The sequence below is a fragment of the Bradysia coprophila genome, assembly GCF_014529535.1.
Source record: "Bradysia coprophila strain Holo2 chromosome X unlocalized genomic scaffold, BU_Bcop_v1 contig_12, whole genome shotgun sequence".
Taxonomy (NCBI): Eukaryota; Metazoa; Arthropoda; class Insecta; order Diptera; family Sciaridae; genus Bradysia; species Bradysia coprophila.
This window is the reverse complement of record NW_023503293.1, coordinates 1392111-1418478: the sequence shown is the minus strand read 5'-3', so window position 1 is coordinate 1418478 and position 26368 is coordinate 1392111. Positions and strand designations below refer to the sequence as shown.

At 34.2% G+C, this 26368-nt stretch overlaps 1 long non-coding RNA gene across 1 annotated transcript; it reads right to left on the bottom strand.

The window, feature by feature from the left end:
• Window positions 1–5280: 5280 nt before the first annotated feature.
• Window positions 5281–24554, bottom strand: LOC119067553. The gene is made up of 3 exons (XR_005085957.1): window positions 24544–24554; window positions 22108–22111; window positions 5281–5492 (listed from the first exon to the last, which is right to left on the bottom strand). It is a non-coding gene; the product is annotated as an uncharacterized LOC119067553 (long non-coding RNA).
• Window positions 24555–26368: the final 1814 nt, after the last annotated feature.

Sequence of the window (26368 nt, the reverse complement as noted above, 5' to 3'; positions counted from 1 at the left end):
ACCAACGTTTCCATTGAAAAAAAAAACTATTTTGGTAACTATTTTCGTTGTTTTCCCTCACTTTTTCGTTACAAATTTTTAGTGGAATGGCTGAATTAGATAGTCCCAGGAAATTAGCAATTAGAAAAATGTGGGGTCTCGTTGCCAAAGGTAAGGAGGGCTATAAGATAAATTTATATTCCATTCTGCCAATGCGCACGCTTTAAATTGTACAATACCGATCGACAAAAAAAAGGTTAAACAAATCGGATGACCCATAGCTTTTTCGAAACCGGATCGAGCTTTTTAGCCAATATTAGTTTCCAATTAGATTCTATCGAAATTCAAAACAAGAGTATTCCAACCGAAGTTAATTTTTTAATTTCCAGATTAAAATATAAAAAAAATAAAAGTTTAAGAGATCGACTCTGTCATCCGTAAAAAATTGAATTTCGACTGGACGGATTTCGGTCAAACAAACTGCCAGGGTGTAGCGCGTTATCTCAGGAATCCGGTAATGCAATTAGATCAATATCTGCCTAGCGATAAGACTTTGAAAACCGTGTGTAATTTGTAGGGAGATCAACATTTTTTCCAAAATGATGTGATGTTCTTAGCACCTTTTCTTTCCTGCTTCATCCTACAGTAGATTTCTGCTTTCGAGTTTTTTGTCTCAAAATCACCCAGAAAAAACAACACCTGGCATCTACATTTCTCAAAATATAACTCACCTAAAGTACGCCAGGCGCCTCACATCAAATATTGCAACTGATGATTGTTTTTAGACTGTCATATCACTATATGAAATCGGTGCGTAGAGATCAGCGTATTAGCTAGAGTGAAACATTTTTTTTGTTTTTCTCGAATCGGGCGCTAAACTTATTTGGGCGCCACGGGCATTTGCCCATGTTGCCCAGTGATTTTAAAGGGCGAATAGCTTTTCAGTAGAGAAGAAAATGAAGTAAGATAAATGAAGAGTTCCACATTAAAGGCTTTTGATACGAAGTTCCGGAAAACAAGTCAATACAAAAACAGTGGGATTTAATCAATGTAGAAAGAATCATTGCGGAAGAAATTAACTACGAAAACGTCAAGGATATCGCCCGTTTTAAAGCTGTACAAGCACCAGAGTCAGGTGGCTGGTTACGCGTTATTCCGTCTAGCAACATTGGTACGGCGATGAACGATCAAGATTTTCAAGTTTGTGTTGCTCTCCGTCTCGGTGTCAACTGTTACTCCGCACACAAATGCATATGCAATTCGTTAGTAGACGAATCTGGTACACATGGCCTTAGCTGCCCGAACGCTAAGGGAACACATCCATGACACGTTATCCTCAATCAGATCTTCAATAGGTCTTTGACATCTGCACGTCGTGGCAATACATTGGAACCGATACTTTCACGTGATGATGGTAAACGCCCAGATGGCGTCACACTCGCACCATGGTCCAAAGGGAAACGATTAATTTGGGACGTTACCTGTGTCGACACTTTGGCAGCATCATATCTTCACCTTACAAGCAAGGTAACAGGTTCAGCGGCTGAACGAGCATGCCAACAGAAGCACAGTCATTATACGAAACTCAAAGCGTCAGGTTTTCTGTTGGCTGGTTTAGCATTCGAAACATTAGGCCCGTGGTGCAAGGAAACAAAATTATTCGTAGATTCAATTGGCAAAATGTTAATTGAAGAAACTGGTGACATTCGAGCGAAACAATTCTTATACAACCGTTTATCTTTGGCTATTCAACAAGGCATCGCAGCCAGCATTCTAGGTACCCACCCAACAAGCAATAAGTTTGACGAAATTTTCAAGTTATAAATATTTAAAAAACAAACCCATGTAAAATGATCACAATCTACTTTGACAAAATAAAAGAAAAATACATTTGATACGAATAGGTGTTTCGTACGGGTCGGTGTTAGCTATGTTTTTTTCTAAATTAGCAGACACGGCATTCCTTCTTATTTACAAATGGACAATTAAAAAATGGAGCACCTTAGAAAAGTCGCACCTTAACATACTTGTAGGATTAACCGGATTTCAGTTAGTTTCCGGGAAAATCAAGACAAAACCTTTTCAATTTAGAGAAGTCGTTTGAAATTATTAGTTCCTAATTAAGTGGCACGTTAGATTTATAATAACCTGTCTTCAATTTGTAAAAATAAAAAAGAATTAAAAATAATCCCGAGCCGGGCGAGCTATATTTCTTATTCAAATACAAACTGAAATCTTTAAATTCGACTCGACAATGTTTTCATAATCAAGTTCAAGATTTTTTTTTATTTTTTATATTTCCAGGATTTCTAGTTTACAGGATTATGGAGCTTAACGCTCTGGAAGTAAATGATAAAAAAACGGCTAGAATATGTCGCATAAAATTTGTTCTTATTCGAATGCCATAAATTGATAGGATCTCATTACGTTATTTGTCATGAAATGTTTCTTTTATAATCAGAGTTGGTTAACTCCCTGAAAGAAAGGTAAATGTGCCCTGAAACGGATTTCTTAAGGTTAAACGATTTTCCTGTTGATGTCAACCATACTTATATCTTACATCCGACACATAGATTGGAGCATAATACACTGTAGATGTGCGTTGTCTTTCATTTATCTGGTAGATAGTTAATATTGTAACTTTGCCGTCAAAAAAGCAAATTTATGTACAAGTTTGGCTGTTTGGCACCAACTCAGTGTGGAGAAATTTCTTTCGATTTGGGTATGCTTAATTGGAGACGATTCGAAAAACTAAATTTGTAATTTGATGAAATTTTTGCTTGAACGGAAACTTCAATAGCATTTTTAGACATACTCGCGATGACATACACAACCAAAGATACTTTGTAGCAAGTATACATCCCTCGCCTGGAATCTACAATGTAATAAAATACATTAATGCGCGTGCGTTTTTTTAGTTTTTTTTACGCTATGTCGATATATTCAAGAATATGTTCATGTTGCCAATGTAGAGACTCCCTTTTTCCTAAAACACATATATAAACATATAATTTTTGTGGAGGCTGTGGATCCTCATTCCTCCCTAAACATCGAAGCGCCACACAAGCAATTATGTATACGCAGAATTTTCGGCTACATGAACACAAAATTCTAGAACCTTGTGTTAGATACACTTACACGCTACACTCAGAGAAAAAAAAACCTAAGGTGGGTGGTTTAGATGAAATAATGTACCCTCATCTCATATAATAATACATTAAAAACTAAATGTACTGTGTTTTTATATACCAGCGATATATTTTTACATTTATGTATGCGATGTAGATACGCAATGAGTTTGAGTTATTTTACGAGGCGGTTTTAGCTTCAACCCAATTTGAAAGTTAACGTAAAATTTTGATGGTGGTGATAATGCCAAGGCTGTTTTTTAAACATGTACGTATGTATGGAAATTGTATTTTATCTTTGCTGGTACTTGCTTAAATTTTCTTAGGAACAGACAGTTTAGGTGAATATAAAAAAGAACTTTTCAAGGTCTGTTCTTCCACATAGTCTATCATTATCTAATTACATTTGGTTGGATGAATTTGGAAACAGAGTCTAACAACAGGTTAGTTTTATCAGCAGTATATAAAGAGCAACTTATTCGACAAACATCGACATTTTAAAGTATCTAAATCAGTTGATTGGTTTGATAAAGAATTTCTGATCCTTAAAATAGTTGGTTTGGTTCATAGCCGTAAAGTATCGTCGAAAAAATCGGAGTGGTTATAATCGATTTAACTGCTGCTTACGATACAGTCTTCGAAAAATGTGTACTCCAAAAACTGTTTAAGAGGCATCGATGCTTTGCTGAAAAGCATACATTTAGGCGTTTTTTGAATACTGGATTTTAGTTTACTTTTGATGATATCTTTCCACCAGAATTCATTTTCAAAAATGTACGACCGCAATAACGACCACGAATGTTTTAGCTTTCAAAAGAAAGTAGATTTGGTTGCAGCTGTTTGACCAGCTCTGAGAAAACTGAGCAGTTTATGCCGTTAAACTGCTGACTGTTCTCAGAACTGGTCAACCAAAACTAATTTTTATTTAAACCTAACACATTCGTGGTCGCTATAGCGGTTGTACATTTTTTGAAAAGGATTCCGATTAAAAGATATCATCAAAAATAAAAAGCTAAGTACCCGTGCCTCTTAAAGCCATTCGATCAAAGCAACACAACCCTGTTGATGGACTGCCCAATTTACAAATACTTACGTGAAATGACGAATATCCTAAATCTGACCAGTGGTCATTAGAATGTCTAAGGAGCCTCAATCTGTGATAATTTTTCATTCATCTACTTCAGACATACTCTGTGATATTCACAATGTTTACAAATAATTTAGGAGTGATAGATGTAATGACAATTTGAGACCGAAAATACAAACCTGTCATAATAGACGTTGCAGAAGCAGCATACATTTGCACTCTCTACCTTCAGATCTCTTGAAATGCTACGCCCTAAGCGTCTAAATTTGTGTACAATGAGGGAAATACATGCATGCGTAGTGGACTACGTTGAGACCTAATATGAATCAAGTCTTAGCAATGGAATTTCTCCTTTTACAAAACCTCTTAGCATAAGTTAGGAACAACGTTTTGTCCATAGTGTGTCGGACATGAGCGACAAAGTCGCGATATTTCGACACTAGATAAACAAATATTATTATAACTCTATTATTACTAACGGTAGACCAAAAGTGTTGCATTGTTGCATTTTTGTTGTATTTCAGTACAAAATTTTTTGAAATTGTATTAAAACCACACGTCTCCTAAGCGATAATTCGAGTTATTTTTAATGCTCACCCAAAACTAAGTAACCCTCGAATATTACCATTCGTAATGTTGTTTGCCACTCAGATTTTCTTTATGAGATGATCTAACCTTCTCTATTGCATTGCCGTGAATATATCGACATTAAACACTGTTTTTCGGAGTGTTATAACGAACATTAATTCTGTCATAATTTGTGCTATGCGTGACGTCATTATTATTTACCTAGAGTTCATAAGCCTACATTATTGTGTCAATACGGTGGTCGTTTTCACCAATACAATAAAAGAATACAAAGGACGAGTGTAATAACAGGACGATTGGGATTCTTGAATCGACTTTACATTAGTTCCTAAAGATTTGTTACTTTACATGGTCCACCAGGTCACTATCTCTAGAACTTTTGACTTATAAACTTTTGACCTATCAACTTATGATCCTTTACTTTATAGATAGTCGACTTTTAACTTTTGACTTATAACCACGTGACTTATGTATAACTTATAAGTGACTGACTTATACCACAGCTCTGCTACTAGCATGAACATAAGAAATATTTGGAGGTTAATGCTATCTTAATAGGCATTGTATTTCTTTCGTAGAGACAGGAGTCATGATTTGTTGGTGTGAATAAAAACGCACAACACATGCAATTGCACACGCATACATCTTTGAAATTTGGAGGCTATTTTGACGTTGATAGAATGAGTGTTCGAGCTAGTAGCAGTGCTATGCTTATACTTATAAATTTGGATTTATAAGTTGACTAAAAGCCTATACGTCATTTGTGCAAACTCTCTAATGAATAGCTTCGATTGGATTCTAATTGTTAATTCTTATAATTCCGAGACTGTATAGAAATTAGTAACATATTTTTGGCCCAGACATTTTTCAAATTTATTTTCTACCATGAAGCTCTGATGCTATTTTTATGTGTCATTAAGTTCTACAGCTCGTTTAAAAAGAGAATTTCATTTAAAAAAAACTGTGTTAGAAGGAGATTTTCTCGAAAATAAAATGAAGTAAGTAAAGCTGTACGATGGCACTACGAACAACGCGTTCACTGTTTACAGGTGTTTTCCTTCGGATGCTTCTGATGCATATATAAATGTGTAGATAATGACGAATATACAAATTCCTATCTAATTAAACGGCAAATAAACAAAAGCGAATCGCATTACTCATCGAAACCATGTATCCAAAGCGAAATTAAACTTAAAATGCCTTGAAACCAAAAACAAAAAGCGAAATAAAATAAGAAAAACTTCACTTTAATTTTTACTATAAAGCAGAAAAAATCGACTGCAAGATTATACCCATTTATATGTTTCTTCCATATAATATTATATTTATACATGGTACATGTACTTGCATTATTAAATTGTTGCCATTTTCACATATTCCTACCATAACAATGCATGAGAATAATTTTTTTTGGGCACATTGTTTTGTTAGCTGCGATAATCATACATTTTAAAATTACAATTTAATAGGAACTCGAATCAAATGAATCGTTTTTGGAGTGCAGTGAACACTTTATTGTAAATATCGCGATGATTTATGAACTTTGTATACTTTTTTAAGTTTCAGGTTCACGAATTTGAATAATGATGATGATGACTGAGGCAAAATAATTCTTTTTTTCAAAAACAAAAACAAAAAAGATTTCGAATTGATTGATTTTGGTTGGATAAAGTGAATAGTTGGTATAAAGTGCTTCAATTAGCGTGCATAGTCAATATCTGCATACATTTTCCAGTAACGAAAAATTAAATAATTTTGATTGCTCAGGACAGTGATAGTGATTTTCCTAAGTAGAGTAAAGATATCGAGTTTTTCGACGCCGATTAGGAAAAACGTTATTCCTAACTTATACCAAAAGGCTTTTTTTTAGCGAATGAGAGGTGTCGAGGACGAGCTGGAGTCGCGCCCTTTAAGCATGCGATAGGAAAATAATAATTTCTCAACTCAGTGACGAAAGGTAAAAATTGCAGTGCCTTTATTGAGAAAAACGAATAAACACAAAATGAACTAAACGGACCTCATCATAGGTTTTTACTTGATTAACATTCTAACGTTTTAATTGTTACACATTGAACCACATGTTGTCAACAAAACAAGCGTAAAAAGAGTCATGTCACCCACACGTACGTGTGGAATTGAATAAAACGAAAGAAACAAACAAAACCCACAAAAAATTAATAATAATAATCAGGCCAGTTTAGTGCCTAAAATTAGTGGCAGGGTGGAATTTTTCAGGACTAGTCCTAACAAGGTGAAGACGGCAGGCCGCCCACACATCTTAAAATCTCCTAAAACTCCTAAAATGAGACATCGAAAATTTCATTAAACTATTATAATGGGATCAAGATCAATTACAACCAGTGGATGAGTAAAAAAACATGAAAAATTTCGCTTCTCCCTCCTTCGATCTCAATAAAGCAATTGTTTTTGTTAATTGATTGAAATTAATATTCTGAATGGTGTTAGTGTTGCTTTATTCCAGATTCAGATGCTGCAAATACACATGATTTTTGTGAAATAATTTTCTTAGAAAACATGTTGGAAAATATTCCGGTTCTGAATTCCGCTGAAGCGCTGAATTCCACAATTTCTGAATTCCATTTGGAATTATTTAATTTACTTGTAAATTAGCTATCGATTTGATTTCATTTGAAACATTTTATTTATCAAAAGATTACAGAATTTACAAAACCAAGTAATCAGACTGATAAAATCATTACGGTGCCAACATCGATTAACTGTGATGTAGCACGAAGAAGCAAACCGGAAGTGGAAGCAACCCAGTCGACCCGTCAAAATTGCAATCCACCTTATGCTTGTAGTACGAATGAATTGTGTGTCATGAGTTGCTGCAACGACGAGAATAGCCAGTAACGATCCTTCATCGTGAGGAGGACTTCACCCTGGAACGAAAAATGTCACGAGAATCACTGGTTCTAAAAACGTCTATAAATCTTTCAAATTCTCTACATGCCTCAGCAATCGGCTCATGATAGCCATAAAGCGTTCTATGGCGTGGAGGACGAAAAACATTAAAGTGACGCAACCTGTATGGGCGGTCAGGCATATGACGATACGCATCAAATATCGTAGTCAACTTCGGCGAGTTCACTCTGGCCTTCAGCACATCATACAAGAAAAACACACGCGCGTTCCTCCTCCTAGTGGACAGCCGCTCAAGACACAAAACCCTCCGACGCTCGTCATACGGGGGAAGCTCATAGTTCCGATTTCTCCTTACCGAGTGCCTTAGAGCATACAAAACAAACCTCTTCTGTACAGACTCAATCGCAATCATACATCGACATTTTTTAGTCACATTTTATTAAAGGTTTTATTTTAAGAGCTTTTTGGTAACTTTGGGTGACTACAATTTTTCTGGGTAGTTCCATTTCCGATCCTGTAAAGTCGGCCTTCCCCAAAAACCTAGTCTAAGAGTATGCTATTACGTGAGTATAATATTGCTACTTCCCAGCGAACGAAAGCTCCTATAAATCTTCTAAAATCTAAGTCCAAAATCCTACTAAATCCTACACCTAAGCGTGGGAGGACTGAAGACGCTGTCCGATGTTTGTGGATTCCTGATTCGTTTAAAATTCTTAATACTGGCTGATTCTTAAAAGCTATCATTTCTCTTTTCTCTTTTTTCATTCGTTAGCTTTAATAGTTTTATACGAGGTATGAAGCAATTTTTCTGATCAGAAAACTATATTTAAAAAAAAATGGTACGCATTTATTTTCACTAATAAACTATGTAAATATTCAAGTAAACCGATACCTCATACTTCATTTCACTGAAAATAAATTTTCTCAATAAACAAAAGGGAGCTGTGATTGGCCTGCTACATTGCTTACCTCTTGAATATAAATTAAACTGGCTATGCTCTGGTCGCAAAGTTTACACTAGTTGAAATGGTTAACTAATACAGGAAGAATTCTTTTTGGAATTCCTTGTTGAATGAAAAAAAAAATGTTTTTTAAAACCCGTTGAGATTAACTCAACTTATTGTTAAAGAAATCAGACAACTGTCTTAAATCACAGATCACTAATCCTTTAAGGATTAATATGAATTAAACGACTCGTCTTACTATGCTTTTCGCACTAACTCTTTTTACCTCGATGTTTTCCATCAACGAACTTGACCTTTGCATTTCATTCCTTGTTGAATAAAAATAAAGTTTTTAGAAAACCGGTGCGAATTACTCAGGTTCTGTTTCGAGAATCTCTGAGTACTTTGAGTACCAGTACTTTGCAGCCAATCTCCGAACTTAACTTCATCGTTTATTTATCGTGTTATCACAGAATTGATAACTGACAAATATTTTTGGTTATAATAATATCCATTGGTCATACATTCCTTCATGTTCAATCATATACATTTCGTCATAAGCATTTTCGAGTGATTTTCATCCTTAAGACCCCTACTTTCATGGAATACCAATGAAAGTATAGTGCTCTCAAATCAAAACAGTGGTCAAAACGTCCTGCTAATGAAACGAAGAAACTGGCCACTCAGCCGATTTATATTCAACAATAATTTAGTTCGTCTAGAAAATTTCTATGACCTCCAGACAGACCTGTTTTATACCTTTATTGCTTTACAAGACATCCATAAGAGATCATCATTCATTGTTCACGTCATTGCCAATAACAAATGATTAGCCATTTGTAAAAGGTTTTGAATCACAGGAATCATCGACATTTCGAAGAAAAACCAACAGTTTTGTCTCGATTAGTTTACTTCATTAAAGTAAACATTACTAAAAAAATTTAGAAAGTTAACGAAAGAGAAATAAAGTTAATTTGTTTACTTTGAGTTCATGCTATGATTGTTTCTGACAACGCACTTCAAGCGAAAGTGATCATAGTGGTCAGCTGCAGAAATTACTCTATTTTACATGAAAATATTTTTACAGTGTTTTACAGTTGTGTGACACACTGTCAAGTTTCAGTACCCTATTAAGAGTACCACTCATGCTTGAAGTGCGTTGCTTCTGTAGATGACATTTTCTTATAATAAACATTGCCTTTGTCTGATGTTTTCAATTTGAAAGGGAAGGTAAACTAAAAACAAATTTCGGTTTGGCTTGACTATCGGATGTTATAACTATACAGCTGAATGTTGTTCGAAAAAAGTACTGTGAATTGTTGCATGCGGACATGTAGAAGGGTTTTCAGGAAAATACCTGAAAACATATCATGGAAACTAATTTTGATGACAAGATACGTTTTGTTCCTACAAGTCCCCCTTCGCAGAAGACTTGTATATCTTAGGATAAAATAACGAAATCAAATTTAAGAGGAATGGCTAAATTGTTGCCTACATTTGGGGGAAAATTATTATTATTTTGATGATAATTTTGACTCGTCTCCTTTTTGGAAAAAGTACGCCCATCGTTTGGTGTTAAAAGGTGTTAGTTTTCAGTAAAAATTTGAATGTTTGCGGTGATGTAACCTTGGTCCAAGACACATGGTCTCGGAGTTAGGTGATGTACACAAACATTTCAATTTTTGCTGAAAACTAACACATTTTAACACCAAACGATGGTCGTACTTTTTCCAAAAAGGAGACGAGTCAAAATTTTCATCAAAATAATAATAATTTTCCCCCAAATGTAGGCACCAATTTAGCTATAGATTCCACTTAATGAAAACCGTGACATAAAAGCGTCCATTTCTTTCAAGACATTCGGTTCGGTAAATGACCGCTTCTGAACGAGAATATATACAAACCATTTGCTATTTTAATGAGTGACGTAAATTTTATCCAGGTCCACGAAATTCCTATAAAAAACGGTATAACAATCAAAAACATATTCCAGCTGAATTAATCCTTGTTTTTTTTTTTCAAACATAAAAACCAATCTTCTATAATGAAACTCCCATAGGCCGTAGCTGCAAATATACAAAATAAATGTATAAAAATAATGAATGTCAAATAACGTGATATATCCGAAATTTTTTTCATATATTTGACCACTCACGGATAAAATTTAATCAATAACCTATTCCCACATTATGAAACAAAAAAAAAATAAAATAAAACAATCCCGGGATTAAAAATGTTTATGTAATTTTTTACAAAAATAAAATATATTAAATTAAAAAAAAAGTAGTACTAGGACGTAAAGAATATATAGAAAAAAAGCATAAAAATAAAAAAATACTATCAGAGGCGGTACAATTTTTGTTCATTATAATGCCCAACCACACCTATTACTCATACCAACTAGCATTTTAATTAAAAATAATTGGAAAGTATCCATCCTATAATGGCCAATGTTCTATTTTTATTGGAAACATTTTCCCATGTTTTTTATTAAAATTGCATTAATATGCGCATTAGCTTTTTTTAAAACATGTAATTTTTGCTGAAAATAAAAATCATTGGTTTAACTCGATTGATGAGTGTATAATATATAAGTATGCATATATGGTATGTGCAAGTGTAGTACACTTTTTAATGTACGAGGTACAGCTAAACAAAACTTTTATTTATTTATTTTTTCTGTTCATTTTTTGCAATTCGTTTGGTGAAGTATTGAAAAAAATATTAATGGAAGAATATCCGCAAAATTGATATTTAAAAAAGAAATTAAATATGCATGAAAATACGCATCATTTCAGTTCAAGTTATTAATAATTGTCGAGATGAATAGAGTTTAACTTTGTTTTAACTCTAGCCGTATAGTAATGTCTTCAGTTAACTAAATGAACAAAGTTTCGCTGGTCAAATTCCATCAGAGTTCTTGAATTTCTTGATTACAATTCGAGTCACTAACCGAATTTTGAGTTTGTCTCTCTCATTTTCTTACCTAAATAATACTAAACAAGTTGAATGTGCAAAAATAGAATGATAATAAAGGAACGACGTCCTGGCTTTAAGCCATTAGAAAATTGCTACAACTTTAACTATACCAATGAGGCTAAAAAACGTTTCAGTCATACAACTACCGTTCTAAATACACGAACCGACACATTTTCTGTTTCTGTGTTTTCCTTGAGTTTTCGATTTATCCATATAAACATAGCTAACGCCGACCCGTACGAAACACCTATTCGTATCAAAAGCCTTTAATGTGAAACTCTTCATTTCTCTTACTTCATTTTCTTCTCTGCTGAAAAACTATTCTCCCTTTTAAATCACTTACATTATCCACTCTTTGCCTTGTTATCATATACAACTAAATTGCCGGAGGCAATATAGACAGCCCCGTACGAAGACAAATTTAATAAATTCCTATTTAAACAGCTATATACCGCTATATTTAACTGTATTTCACTATAAATAAACATTTCACAGATAAATATATGCTATTATATAGCTCTATATGCCTGTATATAGCTCAATATAGCTGTATATAGGTATATATAGATGTCCGTATATGGAATCCCTGAAACCCCACACACATAACAAATTATTTCCATGTTAACAGAAACTCTCTAAGTATCATTTTTCCCAAGATGTTTCACTTTTACTAAAATCCAATATGGCCGCCGGCAGCCATTTTGTTAGGAGACCGGAAATAGTACCGACGCTTTACATTCGTTAATACCTTTCAAACAAAAAAAAAATTCATGAAATTCGGTCAAAATTTACTCGAGATATTGTCAAAATACACCACGTTCACTGTACTTCCGAGTAGCCAGATAAGAACTCACTCCAAGAGACCTAGCTCACGCTCCGGAGAACATAATTTCATAAGTTTTTTTCCCTGATTGGTACGGTCAATATCTATCTAATAAAGCTAAAACAGACGAAATATGTTCAAATGTGGCCGACCTACAAGCAAAAACTGCTTGCCGCCCTGTGCCTGTTCCACACCAAGGGGTCTAACTCACGAGTCGGTCATCCGATTTCCAAAAACTTTTTTTTTGTCGATCGGTATTGTAAATACCTTTTATTTGACGTATCACTTACAAGTTTAACGTTTAAATGTCCGGAGATATCTTCGAAAAACCGTAAAGCACTTATTGGGCCACAGCTCGGGAGGGGTCGATCCAAAATCACTCATCTTCGAACTTAGCCTGTCTTTTGACATTACCAAACGGGAAAAAAAAGAATTTTCAAAATCGGATGCGTTTTACTCAAATTATCGTGCAGACGGACAGACGGACATTTTTTTTTTTCGCGGATTTGGCATCTCTAGACAACCACAATAGGTTTCCCCTTACTCAGGGAGTCCAATTCGACGTGTTACAAACGTATGCGTAAACCTATAAGACCCCAGTACTTCGTACGGGTCTAAAAATTGGTGGGCACTATTGGCACATGTATGTGAATAGTCTCTCTTGGATACTATTGGCATACGTGTGCGAATAGTATCTCTTGGATACTAATCGCACACGCGTGAAAATAGTCTCTCTTGAGTACTATTTGCATACGTTTGCCAATAGTATCCAAGGGAGACTATTGCCACAAAAAGATTTTATTCCATTGACTGAAAGTCATAGGTCTTACGGTTGATAAACACTCCAAAACTTTTTTAATTCGACGGGGAATTAAATTCCTGACGTTAAGTTCGAAGATGGGTCATAACGGACGGGTGATCTTAGAAACATTCTTAAAGGAATTTTTGGCTTGATAACACTACGACTCAAGTAATTCGTAACAGATTTCCAAAAACCTTTTTATTTGACGAGCAAGAAATATGTCCCCTTTACAGCGTCCTTTAGCACACAATAATACTGAAGCAACTTTTGTTTGAAAATGTAGAAATAAGATCCATTTGTTTATTCTGAAAATTGATTTTCAATAAAATAAAGGGAGTGAACAATTTTTAACAAGGAAAATATAAGGAAAATGATTTTATATAATTCCGACTTATATAAATCTTAGTGTGCCAATAGTCTCTCTTTGATATTTATTTTTGAAACCATTGTTCAACTGTTACGATCCATTTTTATGATGTCTAACATGTTATTTAAAAATATGTCCTTCTATTTTCGAATATGAAATTGACATATCGATTATTGAAAAGATTGAACAATCAACGTGTTTGAAAGTTGAACGTGACCATCAGTTAGAGTGAAAGGGAAGAAATGAAGGTCTGTACTAGCTTCGATTTCTGTTGTTTTTCCGACTTGCTAGTAAACCGTACGTCAATTCGCCCGTTCGGTGTTGTTCTTTTAATCTTACTGCAAATGATGCGCTTCAGGTTGTGTTGTTCATTGAATTCGTGGAAGTAAAACGGAGTTTGTTAGTTTGTCCAATTTTGAATAAAGTGATTATGTGCCTGAATTGGTTTCACTTAAATTGTGCTCAAAACGATTTTTATTTTTATAGCTATGTTAAAGAGATTGGTTAGTATCAATATGCCTTATTAACTCGGATCCTCTTCGAAATAGTTAGTTATGTGTCCAAATGATAAATGCTTTTTTAGGCATCTTCAAGGAAGTTTAACGTTAAAAAAACTCTCGTTTAGTCATGAACGAAATATTTAACGAAACTAAAGTGAGGTTACGTTCGAAAGTACCGAAGATAATTTATAGAATAAACATTTACACTTAAATTTGTTTTAGTAAAAGGCTCAATATAGGTATTTATACATGTATATTTTATAGCTTATTATGGATGTATATATAGATGCCCATAAATTGAAAACACACCCAACACATATGTCCCCACAACGTGTAATAGATATTTTCCTAGCGCACGCTAAAAGGCATTTTTACCGAATGATAGGCCTAGGCACGAGCCGAGGCGAGTTCTGGAATCGAATTCGCTAAAACAGTATTTTTCCTAACGTATGTTAAGAGGCTTTTTTAGCAAACGAGAGGTTTCCAGCACGAGCCGGAGGCGAGATCAGGAAACGAGTTCGCTAATAAAGCCTCTTAACATAAGTTAAGAACAACGTTCGTTTTGTTTATAGTGTGTGGAAATGAGCGACGCAATGTTTCAACACCAGTTAGGAAATAGTAGATTACATACTTGTGCGGAAAATCGTTGTTTTGAAGAGTGTGTAGTTTGTATGCTGAGCCGAAGGCGAAGTATACAGCCACACGAGTCAAAGCAACGATTTTCCGCACGATTATGTAAGTTCTTTTATCTCTTAAGTGCAGCGAAAGCGACAGAAAACTGTTTTGCAGCACATAGGAGGTAAAATACTTTTCCTTACTAGTGTTAAAATATCGCGACTTCGTCGCTTATTTTCCACGTCGTTTATATTAACAGGCTTTTTTTTAGCGAACTCGAGTCCAGCAATAAAATGCAATAGCCAGAAAAGGTACGCTGTTTCGCTTTTTACGTCACAGGTGTCAAGTAAACTGTGGAAAACAAAGACAAGAACTGTCAAGTAAACGGATGTAGCGTTTTCTAACCTTTCCCTTCCCTTACTTTAATTGACATGTTTTTTGCACAATAAAATAATTTCTTGTTCAAAGAGACCGTCATTGGGAAATGACAGGACAGTTTCCCGAAATTGTATTGAAAACTTTATCACAAAAATTCACCGAGAAAATTCAAAGAAACTCACCTCTTATGATTTCCATTGTATTGGGGCATAGTCTCTTTAGGTCGCCAAGGCATATTTGAACACTAAAAACTTTTTACTCGATGCAAAAAAAAAAAAAATTTTCGCGACAAGAACACAGAAAATATATTGACACAACTGTGCAACTCCGCTACTATAAGCGAAGTATATAAACACTGAAGGTAGTACCAGAATGAATGTTTGCAGTGTTCACTTCGGCGGTAAAATATTTTCATTCAAAAAAGTGTCCGACATTTCAACGATGGTAGACTAGACATTTATTAAAATTGTCACCTCTCCCACTTCTTTAGTAAGGTAACACGACTTTGCTGAGTCTAATTATGCCAACTCTTTGAATAAAAATATCGGCTGAGGTCGAAGTTGTGTCGGAATATTTTCTGTTTTTTTGTCGCAACAAAACAAAAAAAACCTTTTTGTTTTTGCATCGAGTAAAAAGTGTTTAGTGTTCAAATATGCCTTGGCGACCCAAAGAGACTATGCCCGAATACAATGGGAAAGCATATGAGAGGTGAGTTTCTATGAATTTTTTCGATGAATTTTTGTGATAAAATTTTCCATACATTTTCGGGAAACTGTCCTGTCATTTCCCAATGACGGGCCTTAAATGAAACCCGTCACACAAGTCGCGATAACATGCTTTGTAGAACCAAGAGGACTCAAATATATGAAATCGGCTAGTATAGAAAGTTAAAACAATCATCGCATTATTCCGCCTGAACTCCTCGCTGAACTCCTTTTGATGTTAACTCAACACGACTTCAAATGCAACATCAAAATGTAGTACGTTACAAACTACAATTGGTGAATCGACTTACACATTTTCGTTGCTCAGTAATTATTCATTTACATAGCTGTCAAATGAAATCTGCTATTAATATTCATTATTTTATTCCAGACAGTTCAACCTTAATTCATTAATCAGTCATCTTACATTTTAACGTCACATTTCACACACATCTAAAATTCACTACTTAGAATTCGTATGTCAGGCAAGAAGGCAAGAGAACGTAACATAAGTTCATTGGTCATTCATAAAAAAAATCTCAAAAACAACAACATAAAAATAAATATTTTTATTTCAGACGAATCAACAACCTCTTTTTTTACACCCAATGTACTATTTCTCTTTATTTCCATTTGCTAATCAGCGTACATTCGATGTGAATGCACTCTTAAATAAGCAAAAAAAAACTGCTTAGCAAATAATAATCATCAGATTGCAATAACACAAGGAAGATGAAAAGAAAAAAAATACTTAACGAATGCAAAAAAAAATATTTTTCATGAATTGTTTGATTCGTACCAATGAGTTGCAGATCTCAGAAATAGCGACAACTTTTTTTTAGTTATCCCATCACTCGCAATCTTGTAATTTGTACCTATGCAGCCCTACAATGCATAAAAAACTTAGTATAAACGAGATGTTCGATTTTGTGAGAGAATTTCGTGCATTTACTCTCTCAAAATCTTGCGTCTCCTTTGCACTAAGTTTTTTATGCGTTGCAGGGCAGTTTTTCACAGATCATTTATTGAAGACCGTTTAGACTAATTTGTTTACGCTGATTCCAAAAATACATTCCACCGGATGCTATCAATGTAAATCTCAATTTTTAATTACAAAAGAAGAATTTTGATGTCACTGTAATGTAATGTTAACATTGGGGAGATGAAGGAATGTGCACCTAGTTCGAACTAACTAACTTTAAATGGTTTGGCGGAGCAGCAGACTCGAAAATGTTCGGATCATAGTCCGAGAAAGTAATGATGAAGAAAGATTAGTCTTGGCAAGCAAAAGAATAGGATTAGGAGTGAATTTTTAAGTTGCTAAAATCGATCCACCCTAGTGAATCGGGCATAAAGAAGAATTAAAGTAATTTTCTACATTTTTTCACATTACCTGAGGCAGGTATGTCCAAAAAGATTACCTACTAAGAGTAATCTGTGAGCAGTAGCTTGCCCTAAAGATTCCTGTAAGTAAGCACAGCACTGCTTCTAGCATCAACATAGAAAACATTCTGAGGCTGATGAAATCACTGTAGGCACTGCGTTTCTGTTGTACAGACAGATGACTTGTTTTCGTTGTATGAATTAAAATATACAATACAAACAATCCTAAGCGGCAGCTCGTATCACTAAAGCCTCCAAATTTGACATTTGTCAATTCAGTGTTCATCGTAGTAGCAGGGCTGTGAAGTAAGCAATCTGTCAAAAATTACCTACCTCAGATAATATACCGGGCGAATGTTTGCTGTTACAGGTAATGTACATTATTGGCTGTGACGGGTAATGTTAAACTGGTGTTCACTATAAGGCTACAGAATGTCTAGTACTGAGGGGTTCAAAGCGCTAGACTCATGATCGAGAGGTCTACGAATGCAATATTTTTATTTTGGTTTGAAACATTACCGATCGCAGCTAATTCTCAAAAAATTACATGAAAGGGATAATATATCGAAAATACATTACCTGGAGGCGCACATTACCTGTGACCACTGTTCAATTTTCTGTCAGTGTGCCGCAGTTTGTTTTTAAAGTTGCAGTTGCACTTTCTGCATCGGGTACTATATCAATAATTACATATTTTAAGCAGAGAAATGATAACAGATGGCATGGCCCGTAGGGTCGACGCAGCGACATCTGTTATCATTTCTCTGGTTTTAAGCAACGTACTTCCATTAATTAATATCAAGGTTCTGAAAGAACCGGTTAAGACACTTACGAAGGCGGGTGAAACACAAATCTTGACAATTCAGACATGTATATTGATTGAAAAGTCAACTTGAAAACAATTTTTTTTTTGTTAAGTTGAAATAGTCATATAAAATTTTTAAACCTAGTTACACAGGCGCTACAGGAAATTTTGATCACACCGCCTTCGTGATCAACTCGAATGTGTCTCAACCTGTTCTTTCAGAACCTTGATTAATATAACTGTAGTGGACAGTTAGGAATTCTTTTGAAAAACAGCCTACAGAAGTCGACAGAGAAATCGGACCTTAGAAGTCAAGACTACTATCAAAATAATTTCTTGATGTTTGTGTTGCTAGTTGAATGTGATCCTATGGAGATCTCTCGAAAGGTGCATGCTCGTGTTCGTTATATGCTCGGCTAGAAGTTCGTTGGAAGTGACAAATTCTTCACCTTTTTTCAATTGTCCATATCTCACTGAGATATTATCTCAGTGTCCATGAATTTTAAACCCAACAAGACCCTGTTTGTATACGTAATTACCATTCCCTCCACATGACTATGTACCTTTCGTGTGTACATGGAGTTTCCATTAGAAAAGGACATGTTTTCGGTCTTCGCGACCACCTTCCACTTCTCAGAATTACAGGATTTGAATCATTTTGTACAATGGAAATGTATTCTGCGATCGAATTTTCTTTTTCCTGTGATCAATTCTTGTTTTTCCGCGATCAATTCATCCTATTTTTCTTGCGGTCAATTATCGTTTTCGAATTATCAGTTTATATACGTCCAAGGCCTTAATATTTCCCATAGATTAATACTAGCTATGAAGAACACACATTTTTTGACACATTTTAAGGATGGTCCCTAATATGTAGCCAAACTTTTACAAGACGTTATACCGCCTTTGTTGCATTCAACCGTATGTTTTACGCTATGAGTTAAATCAAGATTTGTATTAATAATGGCGAAAAGAGTTTCACTTGTTTCTCATTTGTACCGGATCAATTGTTATAATACTTGTCGATTGGATACGTCTCAATATTATGCTGAAGGAGAAAAAAAAAAAGAAAAACTTCGATACAAAGTGGAACCTACCAAATTATGATTATATTATTTTGCTGCATACTTGAATTCGGTTGTACGTCTACCTACTTTATATAAGTTGTGTGTAGCGTAGCTGCAACAAGTACACAAAAGATCAGTTTATTTACAAGAGCGTTTGCCTTTTTTAGACATATCATTTATTATATTTTATTATGCATTTGAGTTTGGCGTCTTGGTGAAAGTTTGTGTATGTTTTTTTTCGGCATTTCGGAGTTAACTCTTTTATTTTCATTTTTTTTTGTTTACAAAAAAATAATCGAATGGTGTATAATTGATGTTTGGTCCGTCAATTTTAAACAAAGAGTGCATATAAAAAGTTCTTTGTTTAAATTACCTTTTTTTTCTTGCTTGGTTCGCCGAATTCTTTAATTATCTTACTCACAACTATTTCATGTGGTATTGATTGCGTCGGATTGGATTGAAGGCGCTTGACCTACCACTTGAAGTAAGAAGAAAAAGAATTGTTTGTAATTTTTCGTAACTCCGTAGGATGATTTCATTCAAATTTTTACCAATTGTTAATTAAAATTGGTTATGGAGGCGAAAAAAAATGCAGTCGCCAGAAATTCGTTTGTTTACATAAACTCATTATTTATTCTTGTAAAAGCAGTGCACACGAAAACGGTTCAATGATTTATTTGGCATCTTTGGTGATCGATGGAAAACATTTAAAAAGAAATTCTTTCATGGTAACATCCGACCTATAGTGATATTTCGAAATTTTATGGGCCTAAAACAGAAGGAAGACCCAAATTGCGATCACAGAACAAATCAATTCAAATCAATTTGGCATGTTGTCTCACTCGAAAAAGTTATCATTTAAGTTAGTTGTAGGCATGGGCGATAATAATAATGATTATCGATAATTATCGATTATCGATAATCGATAATTATCGACTTTTTTATCGAAAATTATCAAAAAAATATCGATAATCGAAAATTATTGATATTTCGATAATTATCAAGATATCGATACAGTCAAAGGCAGTCAATTTTCAGCATAAATTTGCTTCAGCTGTTTTTCAGCTGATCCACACATACAATCAAAACTGGTTTTCCTTGTTCATACGGTTGAAGCTGCTACACGCACGCGCATGATAGTATTATAAAGACCTTATAAAGACGTATAAACGATTGTGATTGTTTGTATGGATCAGCTGAAAAACAGCTGAAGCTAATTTATGCTGAAAATTGACTGCCTTTGACTGTAATTCGATATATGGATATTTCGGTCCGAAATGAATTTTCAGATAATTATCGAATTTCGATATTTTGATAATTATCGATAATTATTAAATGATCGATAACGATATGATTAATCAATTATTGATAATTTCTTTCGATAGATATTATCGATAATTTTGAACGTCTCCCATCCCCAGTTAGTTGACAACACTATTCGTTCGTAAAAAAAGGCAGATACTCGAATGTTGATGAAATCGCTTGATGACATCACTATCGACTGACATGAGCATCAGAAATCAACCGTGCCTTACCAAAGGTCATATAAGTAGTACTATAGGGTGTTTACGAAACGCGTACGAAGCGTGCAATGAGAAGTGGGGTGTTACGTACCTACTCTTGTCATGAATTATTTTTTTTTTATTATTTTTTTAAATTCAAAGAAAGTCATGTGACGTATCCACTAGCTTCCACGTTTGAGCTAAAATATTGTGTATGTTGTAATGTTGGGTGGACAATGTGGACAAACATTTCAACTCTCTCGAGATTTCGACTTCGATTATTTGATTTACCCTTAACATGTCTTGTCGTTGCGCGCTAGAAAATTGCGACAGAGTCATCAGTGCACGACAACGTCTCGCTGCACAAATTGTTGCAGCGGTTCAGGTTCACCAGCAATGTTAATATAGCATAATTTGCATCCAAAATAAGCGGCCCACAAAATCGATGAGGAATAGTGTGACACACCCTTGTATCGTGGTCATCACAATTGAATCGTGACCACCAAAGAATTGATTTAGATTGACAGTTTGTTGTGGGAACTGTTCATAAATTACGGATCAAAGATCTGTTCGTGGACAATCAAAGTTCTATTCGATTAATCAAGAATTCTGTGTTTGACAAACCGACGAAGCACATCGACATTATGTACCCTTTCATTCGGGAGCACTAATTTTTTTACAACAAAGCAAATGCCAGGTATTGTTATGAAAGCATTAGCGAGTGAAAAATTTGTTAAATTTCGGTCATCAATGGGAATGGTTTAAATTTTTTGTTGATTGATTGAATCAAAGGGTTGACAAATAGTGGGGATGTAAAAAGTAAATTTGTCAACAATGAATTGTTCACCAATTCAAACGCATATATATTTTAATGAGTCATTCGAAATGTTTTTAGTTTTTATCTATCTAGAACGATAATCTCGAGCTTATCTCCCTAGGGAGTTTTTACTTATCTCGATATATCTGTTCTCGACAGATAAAATATGGTATGCACCTATTGCCAGACTGTTATTTTGACGTGTGGGCATTACTGCCCACGCCTTCGGCTCTGGCAATAATGTCCTACACGTCAAAATAAGAATCTTGGCAACAGGTACATCATATATATTACAAGCTATATAAAGACATAAGTGATGAAGAGGATCCGTCTAAGTTTTGAGTCTTGTGTGACGCCGAAGTGTGTTTTTTTTGAATGAGTTGATGCTGCTATTAATTGCAGTTGCAGTCTATATAAATTGTTATTCGCAGTTAAATTCGGCTGGCCATCTTATCATACTGATTCTACAATGAAATGTTGTCATGCTATTGATTATCTGTTATCTGTTATCTGTTATTACAAATAGAACGAAATCGCATTATAATTTATTATTTATGATGACAAAACAAATGAAAGCAAAGAAGAATATTATTTTTTTTGTAAGTTGCCCTACCCGGATCTATAAAGAAATCAAACAAAAAATAACCTCAAAGACGCAATCAAATTCACAAGAAAAATACCATCAACATAACAGTACTTTGATTTAAAAAAAAAAAGATGCACATGAAAAAGAAAATAAAATCGTAAATGAACGAGACTAACAAACACCGAACCAGGCAGCATCTTAGCCATTCAATATAGTACATCTTACATTATATATATAAAAATGTAATAAAAATCGTTCTCTTGGTTACATTTTCCTTTTAGGTAAGTATCTTTTATTATTGTTGTAGTTGCGATTTTTTTTCTCTTTTCATTTCTGTAAATTTGTTGTTGCAATTTTATGCTTAACGTTTTTTTTTGCTTACTTTTTTATTATTTATAATAAAGAAAGATCACGCTCTTGCCAAATTTCTATATGCAATATATTGATTTTGATGAGATGAAAAAGATAAGTAGTTTTCGTACATCTTTCTTTGGCTTTGTATTTTAGTATTCTGCTGTGTCGTTTTATGATCATTTTTATGGTAGAAGAAATAATAAAGTTGCATATTTTTATGTAGAAAATTTCATATTTGCAAACGAAAATAAATCAAATCCAATGGAGATTTTGAATTGGATTTACGAAAATTACTACACTATTCATTCTTAATGGACTTTTTTCAAATTAAAGTGATTTTATTCGGGATAAAGTCAACTGCTTAGTCTATCTGATATTCAAATTTATATTAACTCTAGTGGCTATCGACTCAAAGACACATAAAATATAAAGTCAAGAGGTGTAGGCGACCAGACGACATCGCTACAAATTGATTTTCTAATTTTGTGTTAATCTGAGACAAAAGCCATTGCATTTTCATAAGGCTTTGAACTTTGTGACAGAATTATAGAATTTTATGTCACCACTCTTCACCGTCTCCTGTCAAATCAGGTGTCTACCCAGATTCAAACAGATGCGAACGATCAGGTTAAAAAGGGCTCGGATGATAGTGAACAGAAATAAACGGCTCAATTATTATTGCAGACTTACCGTTTGTGAAAGGTCAGGTTTGTGACAGTTTTTTCTGCAGTACGTCATATGAAGAGAATTACGAAAATCTGGAAATCGGCAATTTGGCATCACTCTCAAAATAGATCATCTTCAAGATAACGGTACTTTCAGACGTCACCTGACTAAAGTTTCGTTTGATGTTTCGTTCATTAATTCATTGGTATGCTCAGTATACTCAGTAGCTAAGTACTAGCCTACCAAAGTGATCCTGGTTTGATTCCCATTTCAGACAATTTCACATGGAATTTTTCTAGCGAGCAATTATATCGCACTACTGAAGTCATAAAGTTCACTCAAGTTTCATGGCGTATGCAGAATGACTCGTATGACGTAACACAAATACGATTAATTAGTTGTGCAACAGCCTACATTTAGGCGAGATATTTATTAAGCACCTAGATTTTCTCCAAAAGAATGGGCGTACTTCGAGACGTGGTTCAGAAGTCAAGTTAAGAGGGTTCGATGCTTTGCTGAGCTCTGACAAGCTCTCAGAAAACTGAACAGTTTATGAAAATTTCGTTAAACTGCTCAAACGACAACCGCCAAAACTGGTCGTGGTCGTTATTGCGGTCGTACATTTTTGGATTCTGATGAAAAGATAGTACCGATGCCTCTTAAGACCAGTGTACCCTTTGCTTTGTAGCTTACATTTAGGCGGAAAATTATTCACTTCTTGATGATTTCCCTGAACCAAAATCTTTTTTTTTTTAATTAAACCACGCAAAAATATGTTACTTTTAAAGGAAAAATTGAATTGTGAGTCATACCTTAACCCAATTGGAAAAACATGTGCGTGCACGGAAAATTCGGCAAATTCGACATTTGTTGTGTGCTGCATATATTTGCTGCAGACTGAATAATGTTCCCGTGTGTTGTATTACAATAAACATGTAATATGAATATTTTCAAAATATAGTTCCGGCAACAATATTATTCAGCTCGTAGGAATATTGTGAGGTTCCCACGTATATATTTGCTGTGTGCTGAATTATATCTTCAAATTAGTTGTGGGATGTATTACTTAACTTTACCTGCATGCCGAATATTGACTAAATGGTACTATCGAACTATACCTGCATGCTGAATATTGACTAAATGAATAAAGTCGTTTGTATTTAGAATGGACCATGCAACAATATTGTTTTAATGAAATAAAAGGAAGATCTCAAGAACATACGCATAAAGATGATTATCAAATCTAATTTTATTCCTTCATTTAAAGTTATTTCTATTTTTACCGAATTAATATGCAATGATAATGTTACATTTATGTATTTCAATAGAAATTTTGACGAACGAACTTTTAAATCCATTTTCGGTGTTAAAGGCTTTTGAAATGTTAACAGAAATAGTTGGTGGTATTCAGCAATAAATGATGGAATTTGTTTATGTATTGTCCGTTTGACAAGAGGATCGCCACGGTTCAGCAGGGGGTTTAGAACATTTGTTTTTTACACGTTGGCACACGTGCTCTTGTCAGATTCAAGATTCTTTTTACGAAGGTTACGCTGATTATACTTTGTGAAAAAGGCCAATACCTTGCAAATATGTCACATCTTGGACAGAATTTGACACTGCAATATCTGCAACATGAAAAAACTAAATGTTCGAAACCCCCTGAAACCCCACCTACGTAATATACACAAACTAGGTGGGCCAATCTTAATTTATTAATTCGCGTAATAGATGCTCACTATTAATGTGAACAGTTTTTTTGTAGAACGATTGAAAAAACCTCTAATTCAGAACCAGGCTCAGAATTAAAATAATAATATCCGATGACATTGCTTAGTGGGGAGAAGTACTACATTTCATAGAAAATAAATTCAATTAAATGTTGTTGTATAACCCATTCTAAATACGGACGACTTTATTCATTTAGTCAATATTCAGCATGCAGGTATAAATATGCCTGTGTGCTGCATAAAGCAAAGTAACAACGGTTCGAAATAAGACTGCCACTATATGCAAGCAGTATAGCAGCAGTGGTAAAGTCGTTGGCAGTCAGAAACTGAGGTTAAGCATCGATGGTCGCGGTCCGTACTTGGGTGGGTGACCGGAAAAAATGTAAGCAAAAAAATTCTGTTAGCAATTTAATATGATGAATTTAAATATAAATCTACGGCTAATAACAAATAATAATAATAAAATTGAAAAAAAAAAAATTTTGAACAAGTTTTTTTGTTTTTTTTTTTGCTAACGCAAATAAAATTGATAAAGTTAATTAAATCAATTTCTTCTATTAAACGATAAATTAGGTTGTTTATTGAATTGAAAAAAATGGCGTCATTTTATATTATAAAACAGGCATACAGCTAAGACCTGCACGCTGAAAAAAAATATCCAGCACACAACAACAATATTCATTAGGCGGGCATTGTATGATCCTCAGATCAATATGCAGCACACAACTAATGTTCTATAATCGTGAAGCTGTTCCCGATTTCTTCGTCTGGGGTGCATATATGAGTTTTCCGTGTGCAGATTGCATAAATTTACACAATCTGCAAATCTTTCAATGACTTTCACACGTTATGATTTGTCCATTCTATGTAAGCGTCCCAGTTTTTTTTTTCTAAAAGCAAAATCACAATTACCTGAATTGTAAAAAAAAATCTCGGCTAATTGGTCTTAGAAATGATTAAAAGCTGGAATGTGACTTCAAACACATATATAAAAACCTCAGTGTTTTTTTTTATTATAAGAGAGTCATTCTTCAATCAAAACATGTTTAACTATCTCGAAAAGATTTTCGATGACGATTTTACTCAATAAAATGTTTCAAAAAATTGTTATTCAGTAAAGCCATCAAGTGAAAGAGAATTTAATTTTTTTTTTAAATATATACCTATATTAATGACTTAACTTCGGACCTCATGTTTTAATTTTGAACAATGTTAAATCACAACTTAACATGCATACATTCGGTCAGAATGAACAACGTACATCGGTTATAATATATACCGTCAAAACACAATAAAAAAAAAAAGTTTCTCAATGAATCAATTCCGAATCGGATTGCACCATTGCAATGTTAAGAACGGAATGTACATTATAATAAACCAAAGTGCAACCATATAATGCACACATATTTATGTGTACATCGGCAGTGACAAAGTCATCAATATAATGTTTATTTAAATCAATTAGCAAATCGTGAAGGAGTATTGTATCAATTTTGGGATAAGGAAATCTTTATAGACCAAAAAAAATAAAAATTATTATTCATAACCAACACCCTGTTACATCTGGCGCACACTTGATAAAGATGATGTTTACAGATTACAGTTAAATAATTTTCGAAAGGAAAAGTCAATGTTGAATAAACTCCTTGTAGACAGAAATGATAACACCTACAATTGA